Below are 10,440 nucleotides of genomic sequence, written 5' to 3' on the forward strand. Positions count from 1 at the left end.
GCTAAATACATTTTGGCCTAAATATATGACAAAAATTGAATATATTGGATATTTTTTAAACTGTCAAAGTAGAAAAATATTGTTATTTTTTCAAAATTTTCGCATTTTTTTATTAATATCGCAAAAAATAAAAAAGCGCAGAGGTGATCAAATACCACCAAAAGAAAGCTCTGTTTGTGGGAAAAAAGGATGTAAATTTCGTTTGGGTACGGCGTTGCATGACCGTGCAATTGTCAGTTAAAGTCGCACAGTGCCGAATCGCAAAAAGTGGCCGGGATGTAAGACAGCAAAATCCTCCGGTGGTAAAGTGGTTAAAATCATACTTTTTAAAAGGAGTGTACTTATTTATGCTGAGCACTACGTTTGAATTATACATACGTTGGTCTCCTGGACTGTTACAATGACTAGGCTATATGCACTTCTATTACTTCATGAAATACCAGTTACATGAAATATGTACTCCTATAAATAAATCTGAAGAAAAAAGAAGGTAAATACTTTGTTGAATGTAACGGTATCATAATAATATCCCTTTGGGATTAATAAAGTATTCTGAATCTGAATCAGTGATTCACTAGGATTTCTCTCCCCGGTCCTCCTCTCATAGTACACTTCCACTCGCCTGTCCTTACTGCATACAGAATTGGGATAAGAGAAAAACACTGTGTTGGCCTTCTGCAAAGAATCAAAATATCCTCCGGGACAAAAGTGCACCTTGTTTCCACATGTCATTGATTACAGGTCTGGCTCTGACCAATGTCTAAATAGTAAAGTTCAATTAGGGCCACCAGTGCAACATATATTATTGGCAAAGGCCCCCTGCCTTGCAGCCAAGTCTTCCCCTGGCCTGTATTATACTCTCACTTTGCACATCTGCAGATTGCTGGACTGTAATTATTTTTCAAACTAGGATTAAGGTTTCACAAGATCTGCAAGTGATCACCATAAAAGATCACCAGAGTGTGAAAACTTTATTACAGAGAAAGCAGCAGGAGAAAAATCACACACTGGAATTTCAACAAACAAAAAAAAAGGTTGGCGCATGGTTTAGTCTAGCAGTGTCTACCAAGTGAATTGCAGCCATTTCCTGATGAAATTTGCTCAATAGGTCAAGGCCGGTTGTCCCCCTCCGACCCAATGTTTCTTGGTTGAAAAATGGAAGGAGCAATGCATACAATTGTTGGCGGAACAGCACTAGCATACCATCAGATAAAGGCACTGTTCACATACACAACATTGTCAAAAGTATTGACATGCCTGCATTTACACGCACATGAATTTTATTGGCATCCCAGGCTTAGTCCGTAGGGTTCACTATTCAGTTGGCCCACCCTTTGCAGCTATAACAACTTCAACTCTTCTGGGAAGGCTTTCCACAAGGTTTAGGGAGTGTGTCTATGAGAATTTTTGACCATTCTTCTAGAAGCGCATTTATGAGGTCAGGCACTGATGTTGGTCGAGAAGGCCTGGCTCCCAGTCTCCGCTCGAATTCAACCCAAAGGTGTTCTATCGGGTTTAGGTCAGGACTCTTAGTCAGCCAGTCAAGTTCCTCAACCCCAAACTCGCTCATCCATGTCTTTATGGATCTTGATTTGTGCACTGGTGCGCAGTCATATTGGAACAGGAAGGGGCCATCCACAAACTGTTCCCACAAAGTTGGGAGCATGAAATTCTCCAAAATATCTTGGTATGCTGATGCCTTGGTTCCCTTCATTGGAACTAAGGGACCAAGCCCAACCCCTGAAAACCAACCCTACACCATAATCCCCCCAACCCTACACCATAATTTTTGTTTATAGCGCAAAAAATAAAAATCGCAGAGTTGATTAACTACCGCCAAAAGCAAGCTCTATTTGTGGGGGGGGGGAAAAAAAAGATATCAATTTTATTTATTTAGGTACAGCGTTCCACGACCGCGCAACTGTCCGTTAAAGTAATGCAGTGCCGAATTGCAAAAAATGGCCTGGTCATTAAGGGGGAAAATCTTCCAGCCCAGAAGTGGTTGAAGGAAGATAATTAACAACTCTCAAAGTAAGAGGAATTATGCTTATCATGATTCTTAAAAAGATTCCCAGATGGGGAGGACACCATGAAAACGTTCACAATGGTTACAATTCTACTCTCCCTTCTCTTACTTTCTATATCTGGATTGTCCAAGGTTCTGTTCTTGGACCTCTCCTATTCTCAAATCTACACCTCCTCCCTGGGTCAGTTGATTGCCTCCCATAGCTTCCAATACCATTTCTATGCTGATGACACTCTCTACCTCTCAACCCACTCAGTCTCCTCATGTATCACTAATTTAACAGACATATCAGCCTTGATGTCACACCACTTCCTCAACTATCCAAAAAAAAAAACTATCCAAACTCAATCTATTCAAAACCGAGCTCATATTTCCGCCACCACTATCAACCTGTCCACGCATGCCAAAGGTTCTTCATGGTCCAAAGCTTGCCGCCTCAACCTCCGCAACATCTCCAAGATATGATCCCTTCATAACCAATGACACCACAAAGCTCCTAACTCCCTCGCTTTTCATTTTCTGCCTCTGCTATTTCAACTCCCTCCTCATTGGCTTACCCTTACATAGGCTATCCCCCCTCAGTCTGTCATGAATGCTGCTGCCAGGCTCATCCACCTTAAAAACTGCTCAGTGTCTGCGATCCTTCTCTGCCAATCCCTCCACTGGCTTCCGCTCACCCAACAAATTTTATTCAAAATACTAACAACTTACAAAGCCATCCACAACTCCCCCAGCTACATCACTAATCTAGTTTCAAAATACCAAACTGTTCTCTTCGGTCCTCCCAAGACCTCCTGTTCTCTAGCTCCCTTGTCACCTCATCCCATGCTCACCTTTAGGACTTCTCCAGAGCCGCACCCATCCTGTGGAACTCCCTACCCAAATCTGTCTGACTATATCCTACTTTACTTTCAGACCATCCCTGAAAACTCAGCTCTTCAGAGAGGCCTATCTGGCCCTCACCTGACAACTGTACATTTATATTCTTTATCAGCCCATCCCCACAGTTATTACCTTTTGTATCTCTAGATCAGTGGTTCTCAACTCCGGTCCTCGGGACCCACCAACAGGCCAGGTTTGCAAGATAACTAAATTACATCACAGGTGATCTCATTTGCTGCTCAGTGATTGCAGTATTCTAGTCTGCATCCCCCAAGGTAATACTTAAAATCTGGCCTGTTAGTGGGTCCAGAGGACCGGAATTGAGAACCACTGCTCTAGATCCTCCCTCTTAGATTGTAAGCTCTAACAAGCAGGGCTCTCCGATTGCTACTGTATTAAACTGTATTGAAATTGTACTGTCTGCCCTTATAAGTGCTGTGTAAACTGTCGGCGCTATATAAATCCTGTATAATAATAATAATAGTAATAAGCTGTATATGGTCTGGATGGCACCTGAAATAGCCTTTGGGTATGGTCTAGATAGCACCTGTAATAGCCTATTGCAGGTAGCATCCAGACCATATACAGTGTGTCCATTGTGACAGTTTCCTTGGTGTCCTCCCAAGCTGGGAATCTTTTTGAGAACCATAAGCATAGATGGTCTTCCTTAAAACACACGCACTATACTTATGCTGGCCATGGCCATACACTATACGAAAAATCGGCCGAATTTCGGTCATTTGGACAGTTCTTTAGTTTTTCGGCCAGTTAATGGGCATGAATCAGGAATCGGTTGTGACGTTTTTGAGCTGAAAAAACAAAGGATGAGTTTGGAAATTTTCTGCAGAACGAACGATAAATTGAAAGGTTAATGTGTTTCTTGTCCAAACTGTTTGCACTAGGAATATGTGAAAAAAACAAAGAAAAAACTGATTAATTTATGTCCATTGAATGATTTATTGGTCATTACATGATGGCACGATCGTTTGCCCTCACGGCCGAGTGTTCGTTTTTCGAAAATGAGTTTGAATGATTTTTCATATAGTGTATGGCCAGCTTTTGTCAGCGCACTTTGCAATTTTTGTTTCATAACTAAAGCTTTGGTTAATATTAACCCAGTCTTGCCCTTCCTAGGTTAATTGCCAGTCAAAGATTCTTCATTTTTTATTCTTTCATTTGTGAAATAGTTTTGAAGGATTAACTTAGGTAATAAAGTTATTTAATATCTTACTGAGCTAGAATTCTCTTTTAACCACTTCTGGACCGGAAGGATTTGCCCCCTCAATGACCAGGCCATATTTTGCGATCTGCGATTTTTTGCTCAGACAGATCGGACCGCTGACATTTTTGACACTTTTGGGGGGACCAGTGACATTACTACAGTAATCAGTGCTAAAAATATGCATGGTTACTGTAATAATGACACTGGCAGGGAAGGGGTTAACAGTATAGGTGATCAAGGGGTTAAATGTGACCTTAGGGGAGTGATTCTAACTGTGGGGGGGGGGGGGGCGTGACCATAGAGACCTGTGATCCTATATAGCAGGATCACATAAGCTCTGCAATCATCCAAGTGAGTTCCTTTCTCAGCGGGGAACATTAGAGAGTTTCAGGTGGCAATCGGAGCGGCCCGACACACGCATCGGATTCTCCGCTGACAATCGGGGGCGGGAGAGCGCCGCTGGCGGTGCGTGCTCGCCCCCCAGTTCATCTCAGACGAGCGACGTAGGTCTACATAGTTTTGCCTGTACGAGCCACCCTGCCACAGTAAAAAGGCAGTCGGGAACTGGTTAAATAGTGGCCACAAGTAGGTGGATACTCCTCCAAATTCGATATATTGCCCGCCAAAAATTATCGTCTGAAAATAGGGTTATCTGCATTTTGCTGATAAAAAATAAAATAAATAAAAAGTGCCGATAATGGCAGGCTGTGTCCCTTTTACTTCAATGTAAAATTGCGTTCCATTGACTCCACTGCAAAAACGCCAGCCACATTAAATTAAAAAAAAAAAAAAAAAAAACCCTTGTCTGTTTCGGTTTTCGGCCAAGTGCATCCTGAATTTTTGGTTTTGGCACCGGAATTTTCATTTAGGTGCACCACTACTCCAAATGACCGAGTTCAGATGTTTCCATTGAAGGGTACCTGTTTTGCAGCACACGGTACATTTTATACAACTGTGCGCTTCAAACCTTTGTGAAAGACCCTTTTCTGTTCTTGCATGAATACAATCCTCTGCGGGAAGACAAGTCCATAAACACTTGATTTGAAGTCTGGTGCGTGAACTCAAATGGCCTGCACAGAGCCCTGACCTCTACGGAACACCTTAAGGCCCGTACACACGTACCGATTGTCGGCCGTAAATATTCGGCCAATGTCCGATCGGCCGATTGTCGGCTTGTTAGTATGATGCTTCCGACAACCGTCTGCGACTTTTCGGCCAAACTGAATCTGGTCTGCATGCTATAAATTTTTTTGTTGGCCAACACCAGAACGCCCGATTGTTCGTCAGTCAGTACAGATTTCGGCCGACAAAAGCCAGATGAGCAAGACTGGGCATGCTCAGAGAAGAAAAAACACACGGAAAGTCAACCATCACATGACATCACTTCTGCAGTTGGTTGTTGTTGGCCGACAAAATTTGTGTGCAGTCTAGAGCACTTTTCAACCAACACAACAACACTGGACAAAAGATGGCTGATCGTTCGGCCGACAATCGGTACGTGTGTACGGGGCTTTAGGGATAATTTGGAGCAGCCAGGTCTTCTTGTCCAACATCAATATCTGACATCACAAATTCACTTTTGGCTGAATGGGCACACATTTTCATGAACAAGAATAAGTGATGAATAAGCGACACATCCAGTCGTGAAACGCGTCCACCGATTGTCCTGCACTCACAGTGTGTATCTGTATTTGCCAATTGATGTGGAATAAAGAAACTCCTTTCTTTGAAATTTATCGGAAGTGCGGTCATTCCTTTTGTTTGAAGCCATCCTGGATTGCGGATCCAACCAGCACCTGATTCCAGCCTCACCTAGAGCGGTCTTCCCTGTTTGGATTCTACACATTTTCACATACATGCTCCAACATATGGTTGAAAGCTCAGAAGGGTGGGAGGCCATTATAGTCTCAAAGGAGGGGAATGACATCCGCTTATGCACATAGTCGTTTTGCAATGGAATGCCCAACAAGCTCATGGTTAGTCACCCACAAACTTTTTGCCATATAGTGTACACGCACAGAATTTTGAATATTTAGCATTAAAAGGCATCAAGAAAATCTAAACTGCTTCATTAATCTCAGAGCAAACCTCCAACCACACTAAACAACTGGCACTGGCTTTCACTACGTATTATTGGTTCTCAGAATGTTCCCCTTGTGCTGAGGATTAGTTATGGTCTTCTCACCTGGGCATCAAGACCTCTGATCAACTAAGAGTTAAAGTGGGGGAAAACACAAAAAGCACCCCCACCATCCCCCAGGTACTAATATTGGCCCTGGAGCAGGGTCCCACAGTCTCAGTGGTCACTACCTCACACCCTGTTCCCTCCGCCATAGCAAGGCATCAGATGAATGAGATACGGTACTTTGCTAAAGGACAAGAGAAAGAGGAAGTGAGGTAACAGAATAGACCTCTACACACAAATCTATTGACAAAATACAGTACATTTAAGAACAACGCAACCATCCAATTAAAGAGACAGGCAAAAGTCAAATGATCCACAACCTTTAATAAAAAAGAAAAAAAAAGTTATATACATCTATAAAGCATACCACAGAAATCCTACACATGAGGAACTCATAACTGAATCAAAATATATATATTTATTTTTGTAAATCCAGCATAGTGCAATATTTTTATTACCTTTTTCAACTTGGCTGACTTTGGTTCACAAACTTGCTACAAGTGTTGGCAACATAAAATCTGAACTCCATATACACTATTTGGCTCTATATTTCTGAATCAGGGAAAAAAGTGTAGAAGAAAATCATAAACATGACAGCAACACACAGTAGGGTAGCCCAGTCTTCTTCAGCTACTGTATGAATCCTAATACTTGGCCATTTTAGTTCGGTGTCTACATGCAATACCAAATATCTCCACTGGGTGGTAGTGAGACGTTGTATAAACAATAAACATGTGACACCATCAGAACAGTTATGTCTTTCCTGATCTCTTTTCTGCTTCAAATCTGGAATTGGGTTTAAAACATAATGGGAGGGAGAAAAAAAAAATGTTTCCGTTGGACCCCACTGGGCAGGGAAGATGGGCTAGGTAAAAATATTCTAGAAAATCAAGCGTTAAGAGTCTCAAATATGTCACAAAACAAGACTGAACTTATCAGCACACACACGCACACACTATAAAATGTAAGGATTTGTAGAGTCACAGTTAATGCTTTACTTTTATGACCTTGCATTGTAAAATTTTAGGTGTATTAAAATATTATAATAACTTAATAGTGTATTTCTTTGTAGCTTTAAGGCATTGGTTGCCATTTTAAGACTCCGGTTGTTTATTTCAAGTTGTGTGCTTGTAGGTACTAAGTGAATGATACAATACTAATATATAGATATGTGTTTTTTTTCCTTTTATCAAAAGCTCAAAAAAAATAAATAAAAAAATTGTTGGCAAGTTGAGTAAATAGTTTTGCATCACTCTTGCAGCAAGAATGGAAACCAAAAGCAAGAATTTTCTTGCATAAGTAAAATAGGTAAAGGCAACTTCACAAAGAAAATAAAATACATATACAAACAATAAATGGAGTACTTTACACTGAACTTTAACATTACAGAAAGACATAAAATAGTATTACAGCTAATGAAGTTATTGCTGACATGTAGAACTGTAAGCCTGTCAATCAAAAAAGCTGCTTGAGGTTTTAATGTGGAATCTTATAGAAATGTGAAAAGCACATTGGATCAGGACACCCTGTGCAAATACACAAAAGGCTTCCTCCAAGTTCCCTCAGGACTGAGGAACACTGCAATTACAGGGGCCTTTGGCAGCATCATCTTCTGGTGAAGTCTGGTATTGCAGTTTGACCACAAAAATTCTGGACGGAGAATTTCTATTTTACTGGTTGGACTCCAGTATGCCAAATACTGCAAATAACGGCAAGATGACGGTTCCATTGTTCACTTTGTGCCTGTGGAAATCAGGCCTAACAAGGAGAATCCCTAATTAAATGCCATTTCTATTTTCTTAGTAATCTTTAACTGCAAGCACATATGAAATGTAGGCAATCTTATTTGCTGAAAAAAAAAATGAATGGTGCTTTTTTTTTTTTTTTATTTTTTTAATTTATTTTACAGGCCACCTTGGGTACTAGAATGCAAGTAATATCAATGGCAAAAGTACCAAAAATCCTAGATTTCAGGTACAGGTGGACGCTAGTGTGTTCGGTCATGCACTGGCTACTTGTACCTGTATGGCCCTTGTGACAGTCCTTACATGTGAATTCCCACCTGAACACACCTAGTTTATCTATTTCAAAGTGGTCTTAGCACCTCTATTTTTTTAGTTATGGTACAAAAAAAATAATGAAGTGGTAAGGTTTAGCCGCTGCCACTTCCTGCAGGGAGGGTAAACCATCTATGGTGTAGGGCAGGGAATCCTCAAACTACGGCCCTACAGCTGTTGCGGAACTACACATCCCATGAAGCATTGTAAAACTAGGCATGATGGAAATTGTAGTTCCAAAACAACTGGAGGGCCATAGTTTGAAGTCCCCTGGTGTAGGGTAATGCACGGGAATGATATTGCTTCTGGAGTCCCAAAGAGTTGTAAGAGCCAAGTGGGTGAATTAATGCATCAACATCTACCTGTAGCTGAAATATCAGCTCGGGATGGACCAATTGTCCAAATAGGTGCATATCTGCTTGCAATTAAAATTCTATTTTCTTTAGCAGAGGCAGGATATACACCCAACAGACAGGTTTATGATAATAAAAAAGAAGTGTACTTGTCACCAGAAACAGCAATTTTCTGATACAAGGTTCTCACTCCATCATATCCTTAGAAAATAGGGACATGGGTTCATGATGAAATGATCTTCTTAGGAAACTGACAGCCTGCAGGGTTACATATACAGGCTAGGCTTACAAATGTATTGCCCCCCCCCCCTTTTTTGGATCGGAGACTGGTACTCTTCAAAATAAACACTTCCGTATTCTTGCAAAACAGAAAATAATGCTACTTTATCCAATATGAAGCTTTAAAGGGTGAAATAGAACATAAGAAAGCCATCATGTTCCTCCTACGGTCTGAAAGCTTCAGAATTTAAGTTAACTCACATTGTCAACCCCAACTGTAATCTAATGCTTTGTGATTTGATATTTCTGGGCCACCACATACCATAGGGGGGAAATTAACAAAGACCGGCCATAGATGGAGTGAATATCTTTCCTGCAACCACGGGTTGGGGGAAGGCAGGGGAAGCCATCCCCGCCAGGAGAACATAAGTGATGATTGCAGCGGCTATAACAGCCACTAGCAATAATCAAATGTAAAATCTGGCAGGTTGGTTGTAAAAAAGTTGATTGATCTATTAAACTTGAGTACATTCAGCTTGTCCATATATGGTTTGAATCTTGAACCATCTGTGGTCAGCTAAAATGCTCCTAATTAAACAAAGGGGGCAGCACATGCATCCTTGTTAATTAAGAGCAAGCTGCTCGATTTTCTATGCTGGAGCAGGAGCCGCTTGCTTTGGCTCCCTTTGCCTGCTCCTACCGGTCAGCTGAGAGTGAGGATGACGGCTGTGATCTCTGCATTTGTCAGAGTTAACATTCAGGCACATAGGCAGAAAAATGAGCTTTCCTGTCTATATGCAGCCTCTGCAGTGTTGTCACTGAAAGGGCAGAGAGAGACAAGTGAGTGGACAGCAGATTTTTCACATTCCGTACACCAGGTCCAATCTGGTGAAGATCTGCAAAAAAGTTTTCTTGGGAGAAAACTGCAGCCACCCCTTTGTTAATTAGGCAGGGAACCATCAGCAGCTTCAGTTTCACTCAGTTAGACCTGAAACAAGGGACCAGTTTCCTGCACCGACATAAAGGTTTGTTAGTTCCGTAACCCGCAACCCCCCCCCCCCCCTCATGTTTAACTAGGATTTTCATCAAGATCATCTCATAAAGAAGGGACACAGACATTGATTTTAATACACAGTAGAAACAATTGGTTGTAACCTGGAACCCTATTTATTGTGTTGGCACAGATGGTTTCTCATCCTTCTAGTCAGATTTGATCCAGGTATGGAAAGCTATGCAAAAGCAAATGTAGTATATTAATGTCCCTTAAATAATAATGAGAAAAAAAACAGGCTACAGATTCCCTTGAAGTTATTTTAAAACACATTGCACTTAGAATTGTTAAAAGGTTTGCTAATAATTGTACGGAAATTGAACTGCATGAAATTAAATAATTGCAAAAAAAAAACTTGTGCTCACAAATACTATAGAACATCCAAAACAACAAAAAATGTTTAATGAAGTGGCAAATGCACTTTTCTCTTTACAAGGCAATCACA

The sequence above is a fragment of the Pelophylax lessonae genome, assembly GCF_965119305.1.
Source record: "Pelophylax lessonae genome assembly, chromosome: 5".
NCBI lineage: Eukaryota > Metazoa > Chordata > Amphibia > Anura > Ranidae > Pelophylax > Pelophylax lessonae.